This window comes from Camelus ferus, chromosome 1 (genome assembly GCF_009834535.1).
Source record: "Camelus ferus isolate YT-003-E chromosome 1, BCGSAC_Cfer_1.0, whole genome shotgun sequence".
Lineage (NCBI taxonomy): Eukaryota > Metazoa > Chordata > Mammalia > Artiodactyla > Camelidae > Camelus > Camelus ferus.
Window position 1 is genome coordinate 24234574 of NC_045696.1, and position 25058 is coordinate 24259631.

Below are 25058 nucleotides of genomic sequence, written 5' to 3' on the forward strand. Positions count from 1 at the left end.
AACAAATTAGGACTGTAAAATAACTTTTATATAAACTCCCAAATACTAATTTTAATTTTTACGTATACTTTATCAGTGAAAGAAAGGATATGATCCTGAATTTTGTGGAATTTAAAGTTATCTTTTAAAATTGAAGTTAAGAATTAACTACTGTGATTACAAATTTAAAGATACAAACATTCAAATAGTGTATAACTATTAGTTATAGAGGGGATTGTTACACTTTTTGAAGCCATTGTGAATTATCAGTTTATGAAAGTTTATCATGTAATCTCAAAATTAAGAGTAGGTTGACTAGAGTTGAACTGGTTATTATTTTTATTAATAAGAAACTGCAAAGAAGTTTAAGTGTGAAGAAATTCTTGGGTAAATTTTGAATAGGAATTGGTTTTAAGTAATTCTTTTGAAAATAACTCATGTATCAGACCCTTTTTTAAAAAATCACATATTTTTAAAAACTCACTTTTTTGAAGTCAAACTTCATATAGTCAAATTGGCACTCTTATTTGCTAGTTCAGAGGTCTTTTTGTTTGTTTGTTTGTTTGGTTTATTAACTTAAGCTTACCCTACTCCTGCCTAACTACAGCCTAGCCCAGAACATTCATTGGTGTCTTCCCTGGTCAGTACTGCTTCTACCCAACAGAAACCAATCTTTAGCATCTTTTACCTTGGATTACTTGTGCCTGTTTTTGAACTTAATACTATTAGAATCATGTAATTTGAACTCTCTTCATGTCTGATTTTTGAATTACCATTATGTCTTTGAGTCATCCATTTGTGTATTAATCCCCCCACCCCCTACCCCATTGTGTATATTCCACTGTATGATTATACCATCATGTAGCCTTTCTGCTGTAAGTGTACACTGAATATCTTTCCAGTTTGGGGCTAAAATAAGGCTACTCTGAACTTCTTTCTGTCGTTTGGTAGAAATAATCATTCCTTTCTGTCGTTTGGTAGAAATAATCATTCATTTCTGATATACGCACAGGAGCGGAACTGCTATGTGGTGGAGTATATATGTGTAACTTTAGAGTAATAGATCCTGGGAGTGCTTTTAAAGCTATTTAGGAAATGTCAATCAGTGTATCTTTTACTACTGATAGTTTTTTATTATGGAATAGACTTGTTTTTCTCCAGCTTTATGTAAACTCTAGAGTTGTTTTTTTAGGAGTTCTGAAGTTTTACCATCTGTTAAAGTTAAGTTGCCTGTTTTCTGATTCCACTATGATATGTATTTGGTTCATGAAACTTAGATCTGTTCTAACCTGAGTGAAGGAAAAAGGACACAGAACCCTCTTATACATCTTTATGACTAAGGAAGTACTGAAAATGGATTTTAAAACAAGTTAGACTTATCATATAATGAAGGCTTTTACTTTATTGTTGAATTTTGGTTACCTCTTTGGATATCTAAAGTCATGGAGACACTTGAGTAACAAAAATAGTACTTCTGCACATCTGTTAAATGTTTCTTACTACCTTTATCTGTGTTTGTATTAATCTATTTGGTGATTTAAAGTAAAATTATTCATTCTAGAACATAAGTACTTGGGAAATTTTATACAGAGCAGAGCTGTTCAGTGGCAGTATAATGTAAGCTACATGTGTAATTTTAAATTTTCTAGTAGTCACATTAAAAAGGGAAAAAGGAACAGGTGAAGCTAATAAAATATTTTATTTATCACAATATCTGCAAAATACTGTTCCATTGCTTAATTAGTATAAAATTATGAGATATTTTATATTCTTTTTCTCATACTAAATTTTTTTTAATTCAGCGTATATTTTCACATATTTCTAGCCCATTGCAGTTTAGATTAGTCAGTTTTTAAGGCTTCAGTTGCAACATGTATCTAGTGGTTACTGTTTTAGATGGCATAGTTATAGAGTTATATCTTGGGTTTTTAAAAGACAGTGCTTTAGTCAAATTCATATCTAGTTAAAATTATCCTTAAAAATTCAATAGAAAGATGCCATGCAGATGCTAATATAGTATGTTTCAGTAGGTCTCAAACAGCCCATTTGTCCTTCAGTGTTGGAATAAATAACATTTTTTTTTTTGGTTGAACACCAGATAAAGCAATTGTCCAGTGTTGAGGGGGCATTTGTATGAAAAATACACATCTTTAAACTGTAAAATCAGATCTGTAACAACAGATTCACATTGTCCATTTTCCTCTAGGTTATATGCTAGACAGAATTTTACTTTATTTTTTCCTCTTTTTTTTTTAAAGCATGGCTGGTTTAATTTTAGTGTGGCAAATTGACATATGATGTAACTCTACTATCTCCTGAATAAAATAGGGCAGTTAAAAAAAAGATTGTATGTATACATATAAATGTACCAATGACTTTTCATTAATTAGGATATTTAAAGGTTACCTAGATTTTGTGGGTTAATATTTCTGCATGTATATATTTGCCAAGTGAGATGAATCTAAAACTATAAGCTGTCTCACAGGAACTTGGGTCAAATTTTGCTACCAGATTGGCTTGCTTTAAACTTTTAGTGTTCAGAATTCGAATATGGATAAGGAACTGCTGACCTGTGAAAATGGTCACATATGAAGGGTTGTCACGAGGAGTAAAGTGCATTAAACAACACTGGCCACGATTGCATGTGTTAGCTGTTATTTTGGGTTTCTGATGTGAGGTAGCTGTTTTATAACCATCCCCACCAACACATTTTTTAATAGTACTCCTTCCTCCCTTTTAAATGAAGTCAACTATACTTGACACCCAGTTATAATAGTACATGTTATTGGCTATTAAAAAAAAAAAGAAAATCATTCCTGTGCTTAAAAGTCTTCACCTCAGTTGCAGTAAAACTGAAGTTCTTGCATTAGCTGATAAAGCAATGGCATCTTCTCGATGAGGCCTGTGCTGGTGACCGCTCCGCACAAAGTGGACATCTCCTCTCTCCTTCCTCTTAGGCTGCTCTCTTTTCTTTTTCCATAGCACTTATCACCTTTAAAACACTCTGAATTTTTTGTATTATTGATTGTTTATTGATTATTTTCCCCTTCTAAAATGAAAGCTCTCTGTTGTTTTCATCATTGATATGTCTGAAAGAACCTAGAATAATTCTGGGCATCAGTTGGTATAGCCACTATGGAAAACAGTATAAAGATTCCTCAAAAACTTAAAAATAAAACTATGATGTGATCCGGAAACCTTACTTCTAAGTATATATCCAGAGAAATTAAAATCAGGATTTTGAGGAGATGCTTACGTTCTTTGCAGCATTATTTCCAATAGCCAAGACTTGAAGCAGCTCACATGTCCATTAACAGATTAATGGATAAAGAAAAGGTGGTATGTCTATGCAATGGAATATTATTCAACCTTAAAAAAGAAAGAAATTCTGTCATTTGGACAACATGGATGAACTTAGAGGACATTATCCTAAATGAAATAAGCGAGTTACAGAACAAATACTACATGATTGCACTTATATAAGGAATCTAAAAGAACCAAACTCATGGAAGCAGAGAGTAGAATGGTGGTTACAAGGAAGTGGGAGGAGGGGGAAGCAGAGAGCTGTTAGTCAAAAAGTACAAACTTTCAGTTATTCAAGATGAATAAATCCTAGAGATCTACTGTACAGCATAATACCTATAGTTAGCAATTATACTTTGCGCTTAAAAATTTGCTAAGAGATAAATCTTATGTTCAATGTTCCTATCACATAAAAAATGAAGGGGCAGGAGGCAATTTTTGAAGGTGATGTATGTGTTTATGACATTGATTATGGTGATGGTTTCATAAGTGTATACTTACTTCCAAGCTGATCAAGTTGTTTGTATATGTTACACATATACAGTTATTTCTGTGTATAAATACTACCTTGATAAAGTGGTTTAAAAAAGGCTGGACATCTAGAAGGAGCTCATACACATTTATTGACTCAATATTTATTGAATACATAGGGAAGATACACTATTTTTCACCCCTGAAAATTTGCCTTTATGGACTTAATGGGGCAGGGAATATTTAAAGGAAAACAAAAATCTTCAGTTATATTTGTAATAATACATTTTGATAACTTGAATTAGTTGCAAGTAGTTTATTCATCAAACTGATACATATATCCCTATGAAAAGTAATATGTAGATATGAAGTTTTCAAAAAATAGGGTGGATTGTTATGGTCAGGTAATTTAGCTTTGGAGTATACATATGTGTATTTTTCCATTTGAGTCATAAAATATTGGTAATCAATTTGACAAGTACATTTACAAGAGAGATCTTGTGCTTCTGTTAAATATAGAGACATTCATTGTGTTATCTCAAAATTAGTGCAAATCAGGCACACTTTGATAATTTTTAAGAAGTAATTTCTATATAGTAAAGTGTAGGTTGTCTTTCCATTTTATACAGATATTTTCTAATTGTAGTTTTTGAAAGTGTCACTTTTAGGTTACCTATAATGAATGTTTTTAAAATAGTATAACATGTAATCAAAGATTTACAGTATTAAGAAATGGTATATCTACCCTAGAATACATTCAGAGGAGATGTTATATACATTTATTCCATTTTAGAGTAGTTGACTTTATGAGATGATTTAAGCAAAATCTTTCCTGCAAATCTGTTTGGAAGTTTTGAATTTTATATTATGCCTTCATGTATTCAACACAATAGCAAGCAACCATATGTATGACTATTTCTATAATCATTTTCATTAGAACAGGAAGAATTGTGAGGTTTGGTTTCTTCCTTTCTTTCTCCACTGCCATCTTCCAGATTCAAACTTTACTTAGTACTTCATGATTGTTAGACAGTTACTATAGTAGCTTTCTAACTGGTCTTTTTACCTTTTAGTTTTTATTATCCAGTATGTTCTACACACTATAGCACAATAAAACTTACTGAAGAAACAATCATTACCCTGAATGCAAAGACCTTTGCCCACAAGATAAAGGCCAAGTCCTATTTCTATATGGCTTCTGCATTGTATTTCACTTGCCTCATCCTTGGGCATGTTAATCGCGCATTTCTTATACCATCAGCGTTTTTGCCCGCTTTGTCTCGGATGTCTTGTGATCTTCTCCCTCTGGTTTTCTTTTACCAAAATGCTAACTATCCTGTGATTTGTACGATCGCCCTAAAGAAAGGAACAAGTGCACTCTTCCATTCCCCTTTAGTAGCTGATGAGTACCTTTCACACTGATCCATTCTCAGCACGATTGTAAACTTCTGTAGGGAAGGGACCATGTCTTTTATAAATTTGTGATTTACAAAGCACCCAGCTTGATGCCTCCTGTTTATGGGGTGATCTGTGATAGTACCCAAACTGTATTTTGTTGAGTATATCCATTTGTTTGGCTTAACTTAATGTTGTTTTAGAATGTTGTTTTAATGTTCCTTACCTGAATAATAGGAAGATTGATTTAATATTTTAACTGAATGTTTATTCTAATAAGTCTCTTAACTGTTCATCTGAAACAATAAACAAAATACAGATACCTTTGGTGAAAGTAATGAATTACCTGTTTGGAATGCAATGGTTTCCAAGATGAATGAATTTAAAAGTTTTGTTAACTTTCTAAAATTGATCCTCAATTCCTCATATTGAATTACATTGGGGTTAAATACACTTTTTGAAGGGCATCATTTCACGGATTTCCATAAATTTTTTAAAGGTGACCCCATCCCTGTCAATTCTATTTCCTAGGAGTATTTAAGACTAAATAGCTTCCCTGGCTAGTGCAAGTTTTAAACGGGACTGAATTTGGGATGATGAAAACATTTTTTATTTGATTGGGTATAGTTCTAGTGCTAAGAACACTATTTACGAATAGAACAAATTTCTGATTTTCAGAGATATTTTCCCTCTCAAAGACAAAATCTGAGTGTCATGTATAACCTGATGACAGCTGTACATTAAAGAGCAAGGTAGGCTGAGGTTTAAGGGGAGATGAGTGTCATAGGCTAGCGTCTTAAACCACGAACGCTGTCATCACACGTAAAACAGGCCCTGATAATGTGGGCCCACTACGGCCTTGTGTTTAAATGCTCTGATGTTGGTGACATAAAATGATGGCAGAGGCTGAACGTGTAAGGAAGAGAGGGTAACTGTGGTTTCTAAATCTTCTTTACTCATAACAAAATACGGCGTGCAATTCGGATAATATTCTTTTGGCAACTAAATGGGTTTGGGAAGTTAACATTATAGCCCACCCAGAAATATTTAAGCAGTATGCAGATCCCTCATTTTATTTCCCTAGAGTATAAAGTTTAGAAAATGTTTAGCCTTTTTAAAAAATGATCCTTTGGTTTTACTTTATAATACAGACAAAAGTTCTGAAAGAAAGTCTAAGTGTTTATTCTAATAGAAATGAATATAACCTGACGGACTATTTTTAAAGTTCCTTTGACAACAGTGTATTAAAAATATGTGCATGGAGGTTTTATATTAATACTGAGTGAGTTCATGCTTATTTGCCATTTTCACAGTAATTTCAGGAAGTAAGAAATTGATAGCATTTTTATTTTATTTAAGTACTCCCATGAGTTTCTGTTAAGGGTGAAAAACGTCATTACACTATTTGTTAGAAAGTCACATACAATTTAAACTCTGTCTGGTGACCACAGAATGTTATTATCTTAGCTTTTAAGTCTTCTACAAAATAGTATAACCTCTCTTCCTCTTGGTTGATTTAATGTAAAATATGGATTGTTGTGCTTTTATTTTTTTTGCACCAAAAAGTGTTTGATACGAATGTATGTGAACTATTTAAAACACTCAAGTTTCAACATTTAGACTTTTTTCTAATAGGCTTATCACATGATCACTAGTCATTAGCTTTTAAGCTTGTATTTTAAAACAAAACATTTATTAGGGATAGCGTTCCTGTTTTCTTTTGAGAAAAGTTAGAAGTAGTTGTTTTGTTTCTTTGCTTTACAATAATAGTAATAATAACCCAAGGGATATATTTCTCTTTTACCTCTTGTGCAGACACTTAAGTCACTTTTGTGGTCACAGTTCAATATGTGATGTGGGAAATGCTGGTCTTAGAATCATAAGATTTATATTTGACTCACAGCTCTTCGTGCAGACTGTTAGCAAATTGCTTAACCTGAGCCTTAGTTTCCTGATCTGTAAAATGAGGATACAGTCGACATCACAGGGATATCCCACAGAGTAAATGAGGAAATCAAGTTTGTGGTCACTAGTGTAACGTTCTAGAAACATAAAATATTATTGACAATATTATTAATTCTGTTATTTTAAGAGAAATGAGTTTTTGGATGACCACTGTGTACTCAGTAGCACACCCTTCTAAATTAGGATCTTTTCCTCCACAAATTTTGCATCTTTCTTTCTTTGTTTCTACTCCACTTTAAGAGTTTTCACAAGTCCTGGTCTTTTGAATTCCTTTCAAGTTTGCACCGTTAACATCTGCCACCTGCTGACCCGGTTCTCTCCACTTCCTCCACTCCTGCTCTCCACGTGCACAGTGGCTTGTTTCTGTTGGGTGATTAAAGTGGTCTTTCTTAATTTTTTCTGGAGATCTAGATTAATACAGGGTTAGAAACAGCAGCTTGTGAATGCGCCGGAATTATAAAGTAAGGTGCGTAGAAGCCAGTAATTATTTTTCTCCCTGGAGAACAATTAGTAAAACCCCACATAGACTTGCTTTTTTCTTTCATTGTACAGCAGTTACAGGTTTTAAAAGTGATTTCCGCTCACATATCCAGGTTAAAAAAGTTTTTCCAGTGTAAAGTGTGAGTTTGCAAAGTGACTAACCACATAACCTAAGTACTTCAAAATGCATGCCGTTAATTACTCTGAATTTTTATAGGTTCGTAGTTTTGCTGACTGCAAGAAAATAAAAGACCTAGTACCAGTTCTTACTGGGTCAAGATTTATTTTAAAGTGTCAATATTTCCTTAGCTTTCTGATACTTACAAAAGTTCTAGAGTTTTCCTGAAAAAAAGGTTTAACAGGCTTTATTCCAGTAAGGAAACTTCAGGGTGCTTATGCTGTGGTGGTAACAAAAGCAATGTACACTTGCCCCTTGGACAAGACAGGAGCTGGGGCACCAACTCCCCACCCCGTGCATTTGAAAATTTGAGTATTACTTTTAACTTACCCCAAACTTAACTGCCAGTAGCCTGCAGTTGACTGGAAGCCTTACCGATAAAATAAATAATTGGTTAACACATATTTGGTATGTTATATGTATTATATACTGTATTCTTACCATAAAGCAAGCTAGGGAAAGGAAAATGTTATTTAGAAAATCATAAGGAGGAGACAATTGTGTAGTACTGTTCATCAACAGGGTGAGTCTGTGTCATCTGTTTCCGTGATGAATTGTCTGTCTGTCAGTATCTGCATCAGTATTGCCTTGTGTGATACACAACGCTGTAGATGTTATATGCATTGCTAACACTAGACAGCAAATGTGAAAAGATAACGTGAAAAACTCATATTTACCTACAGGAATAACAACTCATGCATTGATAATGAAGAAGCAGCAATACGATGACTTTAATGGTAGCCTAATGTAATCAATATGATTGCTTTACAATGGCCTGGCTTACCAGTAATGAATGAATTGTTATAAAATGTTTATGGCATGTTTGGGAGGGGGCATACTGTCTGTATGGTAATATAATTCTTTGAAAGCTAAGTTATAAAACAGGAAAGTAACACATTATTAATTTTATATTAAATATCACTCACCTTACGCCTGTGTAAGGATGGACTAGTACCTACATATATTTTATGCATTCATGACATCTTTTTCTTAATTTTTTTTATATTTCTAGGCTATGTATGTGGTTTGTCAAAAGCTGTTTCGAATTGTTGCAAGTCTCCAAAAACTTTCCCAGCATATTTATTGAAAAAAATCCACATATAAGTGGACCCATGTAGTTCAAACCCATGTTGTTCAGAGGTCAACTGTATTTGGTGAATTCATTAATAGAAATTGCCAGAAGCTAGACTACCCTGGAAGTGTATTTTTATTTAAAGAGGCTAGTGGGGGTAGCAAGGACTAGTAATTATATTTGTGTCTTCAGCATAGCTGTAGGTGCAGAAAATTTGGCGATTTAAAAACAGATGTTAGTCTTTCATGAAATGATCAGGAGACAAGTTAACCAGGGCAATGGGTCTGACACTGGAGGTTTTATTGGGTGGTGGTTTGTGGAATGCATTATACAAGCACACTGACCTGAATTTCAATCACAGTGTGCCCCTTACCTGCTGCCTGACTTTGGGCAAGTCACCCCCCTGCTCTGAGCCTCAGTTTCTTCATCTGTAAAGTTGGGTAGTATCTGTTTCATAGATAATGATTAAGTGAGATAATACATGACTTAGCACTATTGTCAATAACTGGTATTTACTTGCAATCCAGTTAATTGATAAAAGTTAATCATAATAGCTGGTAATTAACCCTCGAAATAGTTGTTTTAAAAACTTTTATTCCATGTTGAGAGTCATTAAAGTATAGAAATACATTTGAGGCTTTTAAAAAATCCTTAGGAAACAATAGTCAAATCAAAACAGTATTTACAGGTGAGTGGATTAAATTTGTCAAGGATTGAGACACTGTTTTGTGGTGGTTTTGAACAAGTGTGAATCCTAACTCTGCCGCTTACTTAGTGACTGTTGATTTTGGCTTAATAATCTTTCCTCCTAAGGTTCTGTGTTCGCTTCTGTAAAATGGGAATAACTTTATAGAATTGTTTTGATAATTAAAGGAATTAAACCGTAGAAAGCACAATGCAGTTCCTGGCACCTGGCTCACAGTCATTTTTAGTCCTTATTATTCTGTACATACCTTTTGGACATGGCCTTGAGTACTTGTGGGAAATACAGTTTTGAAGGCTTTTAATGTAAATGGTTAATGTTGGAATTTTGGGAGTGAGTGCTTTTTCCTTTTCATTTGTATAATGCTTATCTAGTTCACGTAAATTAAAATGCTAAAATATCCTGAATCTTTTGAAGTAAAAATAGCACCTAGTTTATATTTTGTAAAAATAGATATTTATGTTGCATCTGCTATAGTCTAAATGTGAGGTCCCCCCCAAATTCATATGTTCAAACGTACCCCCCGCCCTTAATGGTATTAGGAAGTGGGGCCTTTGGGAGGTGATTAGGTCATGATAAAGACCCAAGAGAGATCTCTTTTCCATTCTGCCATTTGAGGTATACTGAAAAGATGGCTCTCTGTGGACCAGGAAGCAGGCTGTCCCCAGACAGTCTGCCCTCACCTTGATCTTGGACTTCCCAGCTTCCAAAATTGTAGTCAATTTCTATTGTTTTCAAGCCACCCATCCATGGAGTTTTATTATAGCAACCTGAGTGGCCTAAGACAGCATCCATTTTTGTGGTCATTCCATGGCTTTGTACTTTTAATCCGGTCTTTATTCTTGTATCTGTTTTCCTTCCCGCTACATTTCCTGTGTGTAGAGTGACCCAAAGAAGAAGTAAGGTAGAGCAGGAGGAGGTGAGGACTGTACCAGAGGTCAGTCAACCTTAGGGTGATGAGGTACGCTTTCTGGACCAAAGACTTCAGTTGATTCATGACTACTTTTTAAAGTTTCACTAAGAGAATAATTTGTATTGCTTTTGTTTACTATTGTGGAATATGGCAAAAAGATTTTAAAGGAAAACTCTATTTTTCTCAGTAGCTTTCAGTAATTTTTTTAGAGTTGTAATTCATCCAGTAATTTCTCAACATGACAGCTAATAAAAGATTGCTAATATATTATGAGTATTATATTAAGTATAGAGTTAAGTTTATCCTGTATGAAGTTAATTTTTTATATCTTCTATTTTGAGCCCCGTATGTCTTTAGTAAGTTATTTAATGGCATAGGGATTTTACATTTATAGGAATTTTCAAAGTTTGTAAGACTTTGACGAGGAGGTAGTGTGGTTTGGTCTTACAAACTTTGAAAATTCCTATAAATGTAAAATCCCTATGCCATTAAATAATTTATTCAAGACATACTAGGCTCAGAATACAGTACTTCCTTCCTTTGGATGAACACTAACAGTTTTGCAGAATCTGGTTAGGCATATAGTGGTTTAGAATAAAACTTCAAAAAAAATATTTTTAATGGATATATGGAGGATTGAACCTAAGACCTCGTGTGTGCTAAGCACGTGCTCTACCACTGAGCTGTATCCCTCCCCTCAGAATATAATTTTATTATTTGAAGTATATTAAAGGTCTATATTTAGAATACCTTTGCTTCAGTCTTATGTTTATTTTTAATTCTTAGTTAAGAACAAACACACTGTTTACATGGTTATTCCTATGAGAATATGTGAATCACATTGAGAGATCTTGTTGTCTGTCATATTCCATGTTCTCTAGGCACACAGCGTAGAAACAGGGGAGGACACCTGACAGCCATCTTCATTTTAGTTTGGCTTAACACATTTCAGGAAACTGAGGATGGAGCAGTGAACAAAAGGGGGAAAAAATGCTGTCCCCTTGGAGCTTACATTTTATTGGTGAGATAAAAAGATAAAGCAATTCAGCTTCATTGTATCTCACTGACAAGTGCTAAATAAAAATTGGAGCAGAGAGGGCAGCATGGAAGGTCTGGATGGAGTGGGTGTGAAATTTCAGATTAAGTCCAGGGATGGTCTCACCTAGAAGCTGACATGAGTCAAGGCTGAGTTGCTGTGGGAGCTGGCAATGCAGCTCTCTGGGGAGAAGAGTTTTCCAGTCAGAGGCCCTGTGGTGGGAGTTGGGTGGATAAGGGGGAATGACAGGAGGTGAGGCCGGAGGAGAAGCCACGACGCAATTTTGAGCAGGGGAGTGACCCAATATTACATTTTCACAGAATCACTTTGGCAGTTGTGTTAAATAGACCAAAGAGGGTATTAAAAGCAGAAGCTGGGAAACCAGTTAGGAAGCTGTTGTAATAATCCAGGAGGAATGATGGAGACTTGAAAGGGGCAGTAAGGAGTAGTTGGATTCTGGATGTTTTTAAGACAAAGCCCATAGAATGTGCTGTAGAATTAGACTGAGTGGGAGAGGGTTGCCGCCAGGGTTTCAGCCTGAACAAGGAGAAGAATGGAGTTGATATTATCTGAGATTAGGAAGTGTAGGAACATAGTTACTGACATGAAATTTGAGATGTCAAATAAACAATTATATATGTATTTCTTGAAGACAGATCAATATGTATTTTTTTTAAAGATGACTTTTGCCAGTAATCACAGGAAATGGCTTTTAACAATAACTAAAAACAATAAAGAGAGAATACAAAAAGGAGGAATAAAGTGTTAATGCTGGGAGGAGGAGTATTTTATGTTCCATTGAACAAATACAGGGAAACACCAGAACTAATTTTAAGAGTATTCAAACAAGAAGCATTTATACACTGAGTATTTATTTGGTGCCTACTGTAATTTTAGTTCCAAAAATTCCATATGAAATGTATTTATTCTTTGTGTCAGTGCCTCAATTTTGAAGCCCCAAACCTTGTTAAACATACACATTAAAAAAGGAAATAAATACATCACAAGGACCAATGATATGGGCGTAGTGTATGTCTGTTCCCTCCGAAACATGATGCAATCAGTGATCCTTGTAAAGATGTGTGTGGTTAACGAATAGGTTATCTTCCCCTACCCCAACCTCCTCAGTATTGTGCAGCTGTAGTTAATGCTCAGCCATGTCATTCAATAGTGATCCAAGTCAAGAGGAAGACTCAGTACAATATATCTTAAGTGAGTTTATCAGGGATGAATGGCTTTTCTTTTGAGGAGGAATTAGTCCAAGATGTCTTTTAACCAGATTATTGTACTTATTTGCATTTAACAAGTACACAGCATGTAGCTGAGATTTTTCAGTCTGTGTGCATCACATAAAATGCTGAGAAGCACCTTGCAAAGCACCTTTCATATCATAGGTACTCAAGAAATATTTAGGTAGAAAATTTGATTTAGAACATCATTATCATTTTAATTTATTGTAAAATTGGAAAAAAATTATACGACATGAAGTTGGTATTGCTCGATAAAATGTGCCCTATCTATAGTGCAAGGTTGTTGAAAAAATTGAATTATAATTGTTTTGTCAGGTAGGAGTACTGTGTAATAAATACAGGAAATTATTTATTAGTAAAGAAATTTTGCTCTTATGTAAGATGGATTAGGCTTTTCTTATCACACTTGAACCGTCATAAATGACTATGTGACCACTGGCCCCATGACCAATGAGGGAAAATACTTATATTTAGAGGGGAAATCTGTTTGTTCAGAACATAAAGTATACTGAATTTCTTTAGTTTACCTATTTCTCGTGTTAAATAATTTTTGCAAAATGACCATCTCCCATGAGAGAGTTCTGCAAATTTGCAGTAATTAAGCAAGCATTGTTAGTTTCATTTGAGACCAAATTGACGGTGGATGTGAATTAGGCTCATTCTTTGACCAAGCTATAAGTTTTCAGCCACAAATTTGCTTTCAAGTTCTTTGAAGTGTATTTCCTTATGTATGCCATTGTTTTTGTTTTTTAAAAAGGAGAGTTGGGAAAATCTTTTGCCTAGCAGTTAGTATTTGTTCATGTGTGCAAATTGTTAACATGCTTACCTAAACAAGATTCTTGTCAAAGTAAAACTGATTTGCCAAATATAGCAGCTCACTTTTTTTTATTATGTAAACAAGAATGATGTAAACAAGGGATGTATTTTAAATTATGAAGCACAATATCAAAATGATCTCCCGAGAAACCCCAACCGAAGTGGAATCAGAACTTTACCAACACACTTACCTCTCTCCGCATGGGCCTCTCCTGGCCTAGCTTTTACCCCTACTGCCCTCCCTCAGCCCTGGACTACTCTTCAGTTTGTGTTAATCATTACTTTCTTTTTAATAATACTGCTTTTATTGCATGGTTCCTTAAGTAATATGCTGTTCAATTTTACTTTTTTGTGATATAAAAATGGCAGCATTCTGTATGTAGTCTTCTGAGACTTGTTTTTTTCATTCACGGTGTTTTCTTTGAAATCTATATTGTTGTATGGAGTTGCAGTTCATTTATTTCACTGTGGAGTAATATTCCACTGTATGAATTTATTTACTATTATCCTGGTGATGGACATCTGGGTTATTGTTGTTGGGTGCTTTGTTTGCTTGTTTTGTTTGTTTTCGATATATCTTTATTGATGTGTCTGTACATCAATACAGATACCTGTGTATGTGTGTAAGTAAACTACAAGCTTTGCTAATATCAGTGCTCTTTTTTATGTTTACAGGAGCACATGTGCAAGACTGTAGGCCACATACCTAAGAGTAGAAGTGTAGAGAATGTTCAGTTATATGAAGTAATGCCAAATTGTTTTCTGAAGTCTCTGGACCAACTTCCATTCCACTAGTAATGTATCAGAAGCTCCCATTGAGCCAAATCATTGCCAAAACTTGGAATTCTCAGGCTTCTTAACTTTTCCTAATTTAGTGGCTGCAAAATGGCATCTTATTATGGTCTTAATTTGTTTTTCTGTGATTGCTAATGAAGTTAGTTGAACTTCTTTTCATGTGATACCATTGGTGGTTTTCTTACACAAAATGTTTATTCATATCTTTTGTCCATTATGTACTTAAAACCATGCATTGAATGCATTTATTTTTTATACTTTTAAATTCTAAAATAATAACCCCTTTACAGAAAAGTTGCAAGTACAATAAAGATAAATTTTTCCCCTAAAGATTTGACTTGATGCCCCATCACCCTCAAGGAGTGTATGTTTCCTACAAACAAGGACATTGTTCTATAAACCACAATAAAACCATGAAAATCAGGAAATTAACATTGATGCATTACTATCATCTAAACCTCAGATCTCATTCAGTTTTCACAAGTCACCCCAATAATGTTACAATAATGTAAAAGGATCTAGTTTAGAACCATGCCTTGCATTTTACTTGTCACATCTCTTCCCACTTTTTCAATCTGAAACAGTTCTTCGGTCTTTGTTTGACTCTCAAGACCTTGGAGCTTTCAAAGACTCTATAGTCCGGTTATTTTGCACAATGTCTCTTCCTTTAGATTCATCTGCTGTCACCTTATGACTAGGTATAGGCTTTGCATATTTGGCAGGAATATCACAGCTGTCAACGGTGTCTTCTCTTTTCATCTTACTAGATGGGCACAGGATTTCATTTTGACCTATTACTGTTGATCTTCACTTAGATTGCTTGGTTCAGGCCAGGCTTCTCTAGTCTGAAATTACTCATTTTTCCTCTGTAATTAACAATTATTTTGTATGGAGGTGCTTTGAAACTATAAATAACCCCTTCTTGATCAAACTTTAATTTAATTAAGTAATTTATACACTATGAGCTCATGACTTTATTTTATGAATTTTATTCAATGAACTATAGTCCATTACTATTGTTACTTATTTTGAAGCTCACCTTACCCTGATTTAGCCAGTGGAATCCCCTTCCAGTTGGCTTCTGTGTCCTTTTGACACGCCGTTCCTCGTCCACGCTGCTGCCTCCAATTTCATTCCCGTGTTATAGAATTAAGTCAAGTTTTCTCTCGTCTTTTGGTACCTCCTCTCTAACAGTGAGAAACTTGCCTATTATTTACATATATGTGGTCAGTCTGCCACTTTCATCAACCCTCTCCTACCCCACAGTTCTATTTGAGCTTCAAAGTTATCCTCACCCCACTTGGATTCCTACATTGCACAACAAGGTATATCTTTTTATGGGCACCTAGCTCCAGCACTGACAACCCAGAGTTGGACCACTGCCGTGCAGGGTTCTGCTCACCCCACACCACACCTCCAGAGCTTGGACTCTAACTCCCACACCACACTGTTCCTTCCACACCACCAAGGACACCTGCCTCATCTTGCTTGGGCTCTGACACCCCTTATTAGGGATACCCTGTTGGCATTTTGCCTATTTTTAATTAAAATGTATAAGATACACACACACATTTATTCTGGATACTAAAATCTTTTTTGGCAATGTGCTTTGTGATGTTGTAGTTCATCCTTTCATTTTTCCTGCTTGTATTTGTTGATGAATGGAAGTTATTAATGATAATGCAGTTAAATTTATTAATCATATGCTTTATAGTTAACTCTTTCTGTATCTTAAGAAAATTCTCTCTGCTCTAAGTTCTTAAAGATATTCTCATATTTTATTTTAAAAATATTAAAGATTTAACCTTCTCTACTTAAAACTTCAGTCCCTCTGGAATTTATTTTTTATATATTATGCAATAGTGATCCAACTTCTTTTTCCCCTCAAATGAATAACCAATTGCTTCAGCACTCCTGAATGATTCCTTCTTACTTCCATGACCTGCAATACCACTTTTGTTAAATATCATTTTCTGAGGGGGAGGGTATAGCTCAAAGTGGTAGAGTTCAATCCTCTAAAAAGTAAATAAATAAATAAACCTAATTACATCCCCCTGCCAGGAAACAAACAAAAAAAAAAGTAAAAAGTAAAGTTAAATATCATTTTCCTTATGTGTGAAGGTCTGTTTCTTCTCTGGTGGTTGGTTGGTTTCTTTTCTAGGAGCACACTAGCTTAATGGGTAGAGCTTTATAGTAAGTCTCTGTGTAGGTAGAGTAAGTTCCCAGTTGTATTGTTTTTCTGACTGAGGCTTGTCTGTTACTGGCTTTTGCTGTTCCATTGTAAATTTTAGAATCAACTTATAAAACCTTTGGATTTAGATTGGCATTGCTTTCAATGTATTAGTTAAATTTGAGGAGACTGTCATTTTATGGTATTGAATTTTTCTATCAGGAACATGGTGTGTCATCCTATTTGTCATATTTAGGTTGTTAAATACATTAAATACGTCTTTCAGTGTATTTTCTCCATATGGAACTTGCAGTATATTTAAGGTGCTTTCATTCTTTAGGTACATTTCTTGTTGGATATTTTTTAAATGTTATTTTCTGTTTTTTACTGGTGTGTAAAAATGCAGTTGACTTTTTTAATGTGATTTATATTTAGTCACAATGAATTGAATACTAAAACCTGTTCAGGTTAGATGTCAGACATGCTCAAAAGCAAATAACCAAGATTAAAAGGCCAGGTTTTTACTCTGAAATCACTTTTGATGTTTTAATAAGTTCTCGGTAGATAGTCATCTCTATTTTTTATAGTTTTATTGAGATATAATTTTAAGATATAGTTTTATTGAGATATAATACACATACCATAAAAGTCACCCATTTAAAGTGTTCTTTATAGTCACATAGGTGTGCAACCAATACCACAATTGAATTTTTGAACATTTTCATGACCCTAAAAGGAACCCCATACCCATTAACAGTCACTCCCCATTCTTATCCTCCTCCATCCCCAACCCTAGGCAGCTACCAGTCTATTCTCTTTCTCTGAATTTGCTTGTTCTGGACATTTCACATACATGGAATCATGTAACACATGGATTTTTTTTGTGACTGGCTACTTTCACTGAGCATAATAATTTCTAAGATTTGTTTATATTGTAGCATGCAACAGTGGTTCACTCCTTTTTATGGCTGAATAATATTCCATTGTATTGAATGTTTCACATTTTGTTTATTCATTGGTTGATGGACACCTAGGTTGTTTCCAATTTCTGAATAGTGCTGTTGTGAGAATGCAATACAGGTTTTCTGTTCAATTGCACTTGTCTTGTTCACTTTGTAATTCTAACACCTAGCACTGTGTCTAGCCCCTAAAATTTGTTCAGGTAACAAATGAATAGTTTAGTATCTTGCTTTCTTAGCAGTCATATTCCAGTCATTTTGCTATGTCATTAAATATTTTTTGGAAACATACATTTTAATGATCGTATAATATCCCACAACAGAATTATAACAAAGTTATTTAAATGTTTTATTATTCATAGACATCCTTCTTTCTTTCATGATTCACAATACATTGGTATTTTCAGTTTCCTTGATTTGGACTTAAGGCTAATTTTTCCATATATTAATATTAGACAATTTGTAAATGTTAATCTGTGATACTGGTTTATATTATATTTTGCTAGTTTTTATTTAAATATATTTTTAGTTTATCTTTCATGTGGTCATGTATTTAGCTCAGAAGGGTTATGATAATGCTTTAATAGAGACCAACCGTTAAAAGAAACAATTCTAGAATGTGGCAAAATATCAGACATAACCTGTGGGCCCTGAATATTTTTTACTTTCTACATGAAAAAATGTAGACTCATGAACTTTATATACTATTACCAGGTGTCCTGTGCTACCTGGATCAAGACCATGGCAAGTGGGTAGCAGTAGAGAAAAGTCAGGAGTTACGTTCCAGAGAGCTGTCAAGGCCCTGGCTAGTTTTCAGAGTTTGAGTTCCACTCGTAAGTTCTTCCTAGTTTTGTGATTTGGGGTACTTAAACTCAGTTTCCTCATCTATAAAATGAGGAGGAGAATCGTCATCTCATAGGGTTGCATATAAAGGACTGAGGGCAGTGTCTGACACGTAGTAACTGCCCAGTACGTGAAAGCTCTCAGTACCTTCTATCTAAGTCCCTCACAGTCCTGAGAGTGTTGGAAGAGGGGTAGCTGTAAGGGTCCCTTATGCTTCAAGGTGTCATGAGCAGATCCCAGCCAGCCCATTAATAATGTTTCTCCAAAGATGTTTAGTTTTATTTTTTGTCAGGAGTTGGTCATTTTCTTCATTGAATATGCCTGTTTGGAGACTATTTCTTGTATGCTCATGTGCCAAAAAAGATACAGCCAGAAAGGTGGTATTTTAAAGTACCACTAAGTTAGTTATACCTTTTGGCATCAACTTGTAGGTTACTATTCCCAGCATTCATAAATATAGTTATGGTTACTTTCTTTTTCAACTTTAAATTAAAAGATAATACTTTTTTTTTCTAAGAAGAAAAGAAGTGTGATTAAACATTGAACAATTAAATTTTATTTGAATTTCAGTGCTTTAGTAGATACTGTTGACAAGGGGCAGGATGGGGTTGTCTTGAGTATAGCTTCTGAGGTTGGGGACTGGGAATTTAGAAAATTTCCAAGGCCGCTGGCACATTCTAATAGAAATACTAAAATGATTGTAAATATGATTATTTTTAACTTCACATGTAAAGCACTGCCTTGCAGTTACAAATTATCAGGAAAAGTGATTTTTCCCTACTCCTCTTAGAATTCTTCTTAGAATTTATAGTCGAGGCTCAATTTGAATCTGAGATCTGTAATTTTGGACATGACACTTAACCAGCCCTACTCATTGTTTCCCTCCATAAAATGGGACAGTGCCTTCTCTGCTTGTTTCACTGAGTTATGAAGATCAAATGAGGTCATGTCCATGAGAGTGCTTTGTAACTGGTGAAGCATGTAGCTTACTAATTGTGGCTCCAGTTTGTCCTGTCAGGCCTGCCCTTTTCTCACTACCAGTTGGTAGGTCGCTGGTGAGGGTGACATGATAACCCAGAACCCTGTTTGTTTTATACTTGTGCTAGGGAATGGACAGTGGGAGACTATTGCTATTTTCATCCATTAATTTGTTTTATTTATTATAAAAGAAATACATGTTTATTGTAAAGAAACTGGAAAATATAAATCAGCAGAAAGGAAAAATAAAAATTACCTCTAACTGCAAAAATAACTGCAACATCTATTTTTGTATAATTTTAAGACAGAAATTCACTTATACTGAACATAATGTTCTGTTTCCTATTTTTATCACTTAATATATAATGTAGTATATTATTCCATAAACTTAATTTCCTTATGTGATATTTTAATGGCTACATAGTATATAATAATATGCTTATGGCTAAATATTTGTATATATCCTCAATTTCTTGTTCATTAGGATAAATGTTGGACTTGCTACATTAGTGGGCATATAGCATTTTAAGAAATAATGTTTTTTAGCTTTATTGAGGTATAACTGACATGTAATAAACTGCATATATTTAAGTGTACAATTTGATAATTTTTGACAAATATATACACCCATGAAGCCATCACCACAGTAAGATAATGCTGTTTTATAATCCTTCCTTCCTGTCCCTTTTCACTCCTCTGTCCCCAGGCAACCGCTGAGATCTGTTTATGCTCCCTATAGATTAATTTGTATTTTCTACATTTTTATGCAAATAAAATCACACACTCTATATTCCTTTTTGTCTGAGTTCTTGTACTCAGCATAATTATTTTGAAATTCATCCATGTTGTTGTTTATGTCAATAGTATATCCTTTTTTGTTACTTGTGTAGTAAATGTTCCATTATATGGCTATACCATGATTCACTCACCTGTTGATAGGCATTTGTGTTGTTTCCAGTTTTTGGCTATTAAAAATAAAACTGCTTTAGACATTGGTGTACAAGTCTTTTCTATGGACATAAACCATTTGGTATTTATTACCAAATTGTGTTCTGGGAAGGTTACATAGGTAGTATTTTGAAACAGAAAAAACTTAATATGAAGGAAACAAGCTGGTTTTTTCTTCCTTTTTTTTCCTTTCATTTTTCCGTTTTGGGAAGATTTAGAATTTTTAGATGTAACTTAATTGAATTAATTTGACAGAAATTGGAAATTCACGAAGTTTAATAAGTACATCGTAGCAACTATAAATCTTTTTCAGTTTTTTGTTGTTGTTGAAGCATCTACTTTTATCAAGTAAATATATTGTCTAGAAAGCAAGATCTGTTGCTTTCCTTTTATGACCAAGTTATATTTCATAAGCAATCCATATTTCTGTGTCAAATGACTCTTTTCTGCATTGAACTTGAACAAAAAAGATACTGGGAAAAGTTTACATAACTTCACAAAAGATATTCCAGAATCTGGTTTGGAGTAGATGGCAAACTATCTTTTTCCTCTTCTTAAGATACTCACTAGGTTGAAGGAGGAGGAGCGGGGAATCTGAAGACTCCAGATGACATCAGAGCTACTTTTCAGCAGCCTTCTCAGTTTCCTTTCTCAGAAAGCAGAGACTCATATCTTAGAGACAATGGTGAGAATATTTTTTCTGAGTTCTTAAGGCTTAATCATTGTGACGTTAATATATTTCAGACAATTCTTTCTTGTTTATAAATTAGCTTATAATCACCAGATTAGTGTTTTGTGCATTTATCTCTGCAAATTATTTCATTAGGCAACGTGTGTGTTTTTTTTTAAGTGAATAAATAAGATACAATCCTATAACTAAGGAACTTAGGGGAAAGAATAAATATAGGTAAATAAATATAATCAAACAGTAGAAAGAGGTTAAATGCCGTAAGAAAGACACAAACAGTATTCTTGACAATTCAAAACTGCAGATTACTTCTAGATAGAGGGACTGAGATGCTTGAAAGAGGAATAGCATTTATGCTGATGATATTTAATTTGTTTTTGCCAGAACTCAGGGAACATGGACAATTAACACAAAACCTAAAATAACAATCTGATTTGAGATAAGAAGTTGATTATTGCTTTGAGGGAAAAATACAAGTATGTTTGGTTATTGTGGGTTTATTACAGTTTAAGTCAGTGATTACTTTCTGAATTATATAAAATGGTTACCTCTTACAAGGCATGGTAGTACATCAGCATTTCTGAGAAATGGTTTTAAAATCTGATTAAATTATCACAAGTAGGTGGGAAGCACAACAGAAAGAGATGAATGAGTGGCTCATTCTGCTTGGATTAACCCTCTTGTTTTCTAGTGGAGCTACGACCTAGATGAGATTGTCATGTCTCAAGCTCTTGGGCCTTAGGCTGCTCCTGCCTGGGCAGAAGAGCAAGAAGTAAACTGGGAAAAGGCACAGCGATTGATTTTTGTGCTTATAATTAGTTGTGAAGATTCAACTAATTGAAACCTCTGGTCAGAAGAGAGAGAGCAGATAGAATATCCTAAGATTCATGATGTTTTCATGGGCCATGATGTTTCAAAAGGGGAATGGCAGCTTTGAGCCAAATTTGTTCTTTACCTATAGGCATAATATGGCTGGCACACTGGGAGAGCTAACTCCTTTTCCTTCACTGTTCTGATTATATTCAGGAAACCTAGTGATGAAGTTTTTATGTAATCATTCTACTTTTATTTTAATTACTCGACTTATTCTTTCTTGTAATTTCAGCAAGAATATTTTTAAAACACTACAAAATTATTAAACAAAAAGACTATTAACTTACTAGTAATTATTTGGTTGCTAGTTATTCTTCACATATTCATATATTATTTTTTCTAAAAATTAAGATTTTAAATCAACCAGGCTTTTATTTATAAATATTAAAAGTTCTTTCATTCAGGTATAATTATGTGTTAATGTCTATGTGATAGTCTGAAATCTGCTTTTTTATTTGATGAGGCATATTTGATATTGAACCCCTATTCTCAACTTTTAATTTTGTTAAAATGAAAATTATAATCATGCATATTCTTGTGACTCACAATTATATCTTGTTTGTTGTTGTTTTTAATTTGTCATCGCCCTTGTTTTGTGGTAAGCATCAAACACTTATGACAGTTGTAAATACACCATAGATAGCAGATGGTAAAATACATAGCTAACAAGTTGTCCTTGAAAAATGATCAAATTTAGATCTTTCTTCCAGATAGAAAAGAAGATAGATTCTTTAGGATATATTGTGAACAACTTTGAAAGCAATTAAAAATGAATTATTAGTGATTATCCATATCATTTACATAGATCTAAAAATGTTTCAAGATTTAAAAAATGAATGTGTTAAGTGTGTATTTTCTAAAACATCTTGTTAAAGTTCTTCCTTTTGAATGAGGAGCCCGTGGTCAAATAAGATTGAGAGATGTTGAACCATAGTATATAGTATCTATTCGCTAGACCTGCCATTAGCCAGTAGACTGGCAGTCTCCAAAAAGAAAATCTTGAATATATCTAGTATATGACAGAATACAATTGAAGACTCTAAGCTAATATATTTCATGAAGTTTTGGCATAGTTTGTCATACAGCTGCACTCTGAAACCATTCATGTTATATTTTTAAGTACAGTAATGTCCTGAATGAGAGGCCAAGGAGGGTGATTTGGAAAAAAAGGAAAATAATTTGATTAATTGAATATTTCAAACCATATGAAACATGAAGTTTCTATAAATCTCTTTAGTGTCTTAGACCAAGATTTCCCTTGCTCACTTGGTAACTCTCCCTTTTGAAAGAAATAGTCATCTTGTATACCAACAAAATCACTCTCTTGTGTTTTAGAGAACTCCACGTACTTTCTGTGCTCTGTTCATCTCAGTGTGTAACATTTATTAACTAATTTTGATAAATATTGATAATACAAAAAGTTGATATCTGGGTAGAATTAAATAATTGACCATAAATCAATTTAGCTTTAAACATTTTAATATACTCATTTTCTCTCTTAGTGGAGTTTTTGTTGTTACAGCTCATGATTTCTCACTGGGAAGAGTTCTTTTTTGTATATATTTTTTCTAGTTCAATTAAACTGTCATTGACTATTTCAGCAGATGTCTTAAGTGTTAAAGCTTTTATGTCAGAGATAGTATCTTTGTGGAGAGATGAAAATGTGGTCCAGTGATTTAGCTGGTTCTAGCAGATTGGGTTACCAGGTTGGTAAAGTGAGGCTAATTGTCAAGATGGAAAGGCTTCCCAGACTTCCTCCAAAACACTACTCAAAGTAAGGTTTTTAATTTTAAAAATACCGTTTTGATAAAGTGTTTAAAGTTTTACACGAGGTTTTCAGGGAGGACATAGTAGTGGTGAAACCAAGATCAGTCCAGAATCTGGGTGAGTCATTTTATTTGGGGTTAATTTCCATAAACTCACGTGGCTATTTTACTGATGTTTCCCTTGTTTTGTGGATGACCGCCTGGGCAGGAAAATTTGGATGTTCGGCTCAAAAGGAGCATTGCTGGGTTCCAGCGCAGCTTCTACCCGTCCTTTAGTTCTTTAGCCTCCTTTGCCATGGCCAGCACTTTGGTTCAGAGTTCATTTCTCAATCCGGAGCCCTGGTGCTGCCACACCGCTCAACTAATGTCCTAGCCCCCCGCTCTCACAGACACTCGATTTTCCCAGAACTTCAGTTTGCTGTGTTACTTCTTTGACCAGAATAATTCAGCAATCCCAGTAGCATAATGACCATAGAAAAGTAACAGACCTTCCTTCAAATAATCCTAATTTACCATTATAATAGGAAACTAATATAATTAACATTTTTTTCTGAATTTGGTGTCTTTAAAGACTTGATTTTCCTTACGTCTTTTACTTAATACCTTCATTGATATGACTAACATCATTTGGGGAGGAAAACCCCCACTATACCAAGTCTCTGTGCCAACTAAGTTTTTCTTCTTTCCCATGAAAGTCTTCAAATGAGGTAATTAAAATAATTTTAAAACGTGTTGATTAAAGTGTCAGCTCACTTTCTCTTCTTACACAGACCCTTGTCTCTTTACTTAAATTAACTGCGGTAAATCTGATATTCTCCTTGATTCTCTGCTGTATCTGCCCTTGAGCCATGCGGCCTATGGTTTGCACATCTGAAACTGGTGTGATTCTAACAGTAGACCTTATTATGTTCCTTATTTAGATAATTAGAATTTCCCCATTCTGGATTAGAGATGTACTAGTAATTTTCAAGCCCTATTTATTTTCTTTTTTGCATTTACTTGATAGAGCAATTGTTAATAGTCCAATCTATGCAAGCTTCTAGCTGGAAGCTTTTTGTTGCCACTCCTCCTCCCTGCCATCTTGCAGCCTGTCCACTAAGCTTCTCAAAATATTTGTCGTGAAGGACCAGTTTTTGTTTAGTTGTCTTCACTTCATTATTCTAGTAAATCATTCTTATTGTATTTTTTAAAAGCTTCTGTCTATGGCAGGCTGGAAATTAAGGAAGATATATACAAAATATAAGTCCAAATCTTTCATCATTAAATTCAAAAGCCATCAGATTACTTTGTCAAACTGTATAAAAGTTTCTAATCACTTGTAATTTTTTGTTCTTCAAGTAGCTTACTTACAGTTTCTAGAACATACCCTGTACTGCTGTGCTTCTCTGCTGGGGACGGACGCTCCTCTCACTACCTAAAGGATCTTTTAGCTTCTTTTCTGATTGTCAAAGCCGTACTTATTCTTAGAGTCAGTTGG

General features: G+C 34.2%; 1 long non-coding RNA gene across 2 annotated transcripts; it reads right to left on the minus strand.

Moving 5' to 3' along the window:
- Positions 1-511: 511 nt before the first annotated feature.
- Positions 512-23242, minus strand: LOC116662856. Of its 2 annotated transcripts, none has more exons than XR_004318950.1 (3): positions 23082-23242; positions 11127-11137; positions 512-522 (listed from the first exon to the last, which is right to left on the minus strand). It is a non-coding gene; the product is annotated as an uncharacterized LOC116662856 (long non-coding RNA). The 2 variants fall into 2 exon arrangements; XR_004318954.1 differs by lacking the exon at positions 23082-23242 and adding an exon at positions 21646-21720.
- Between the last annotated feature and the right edge of the window lie 1816 nt (positions 23243-25058).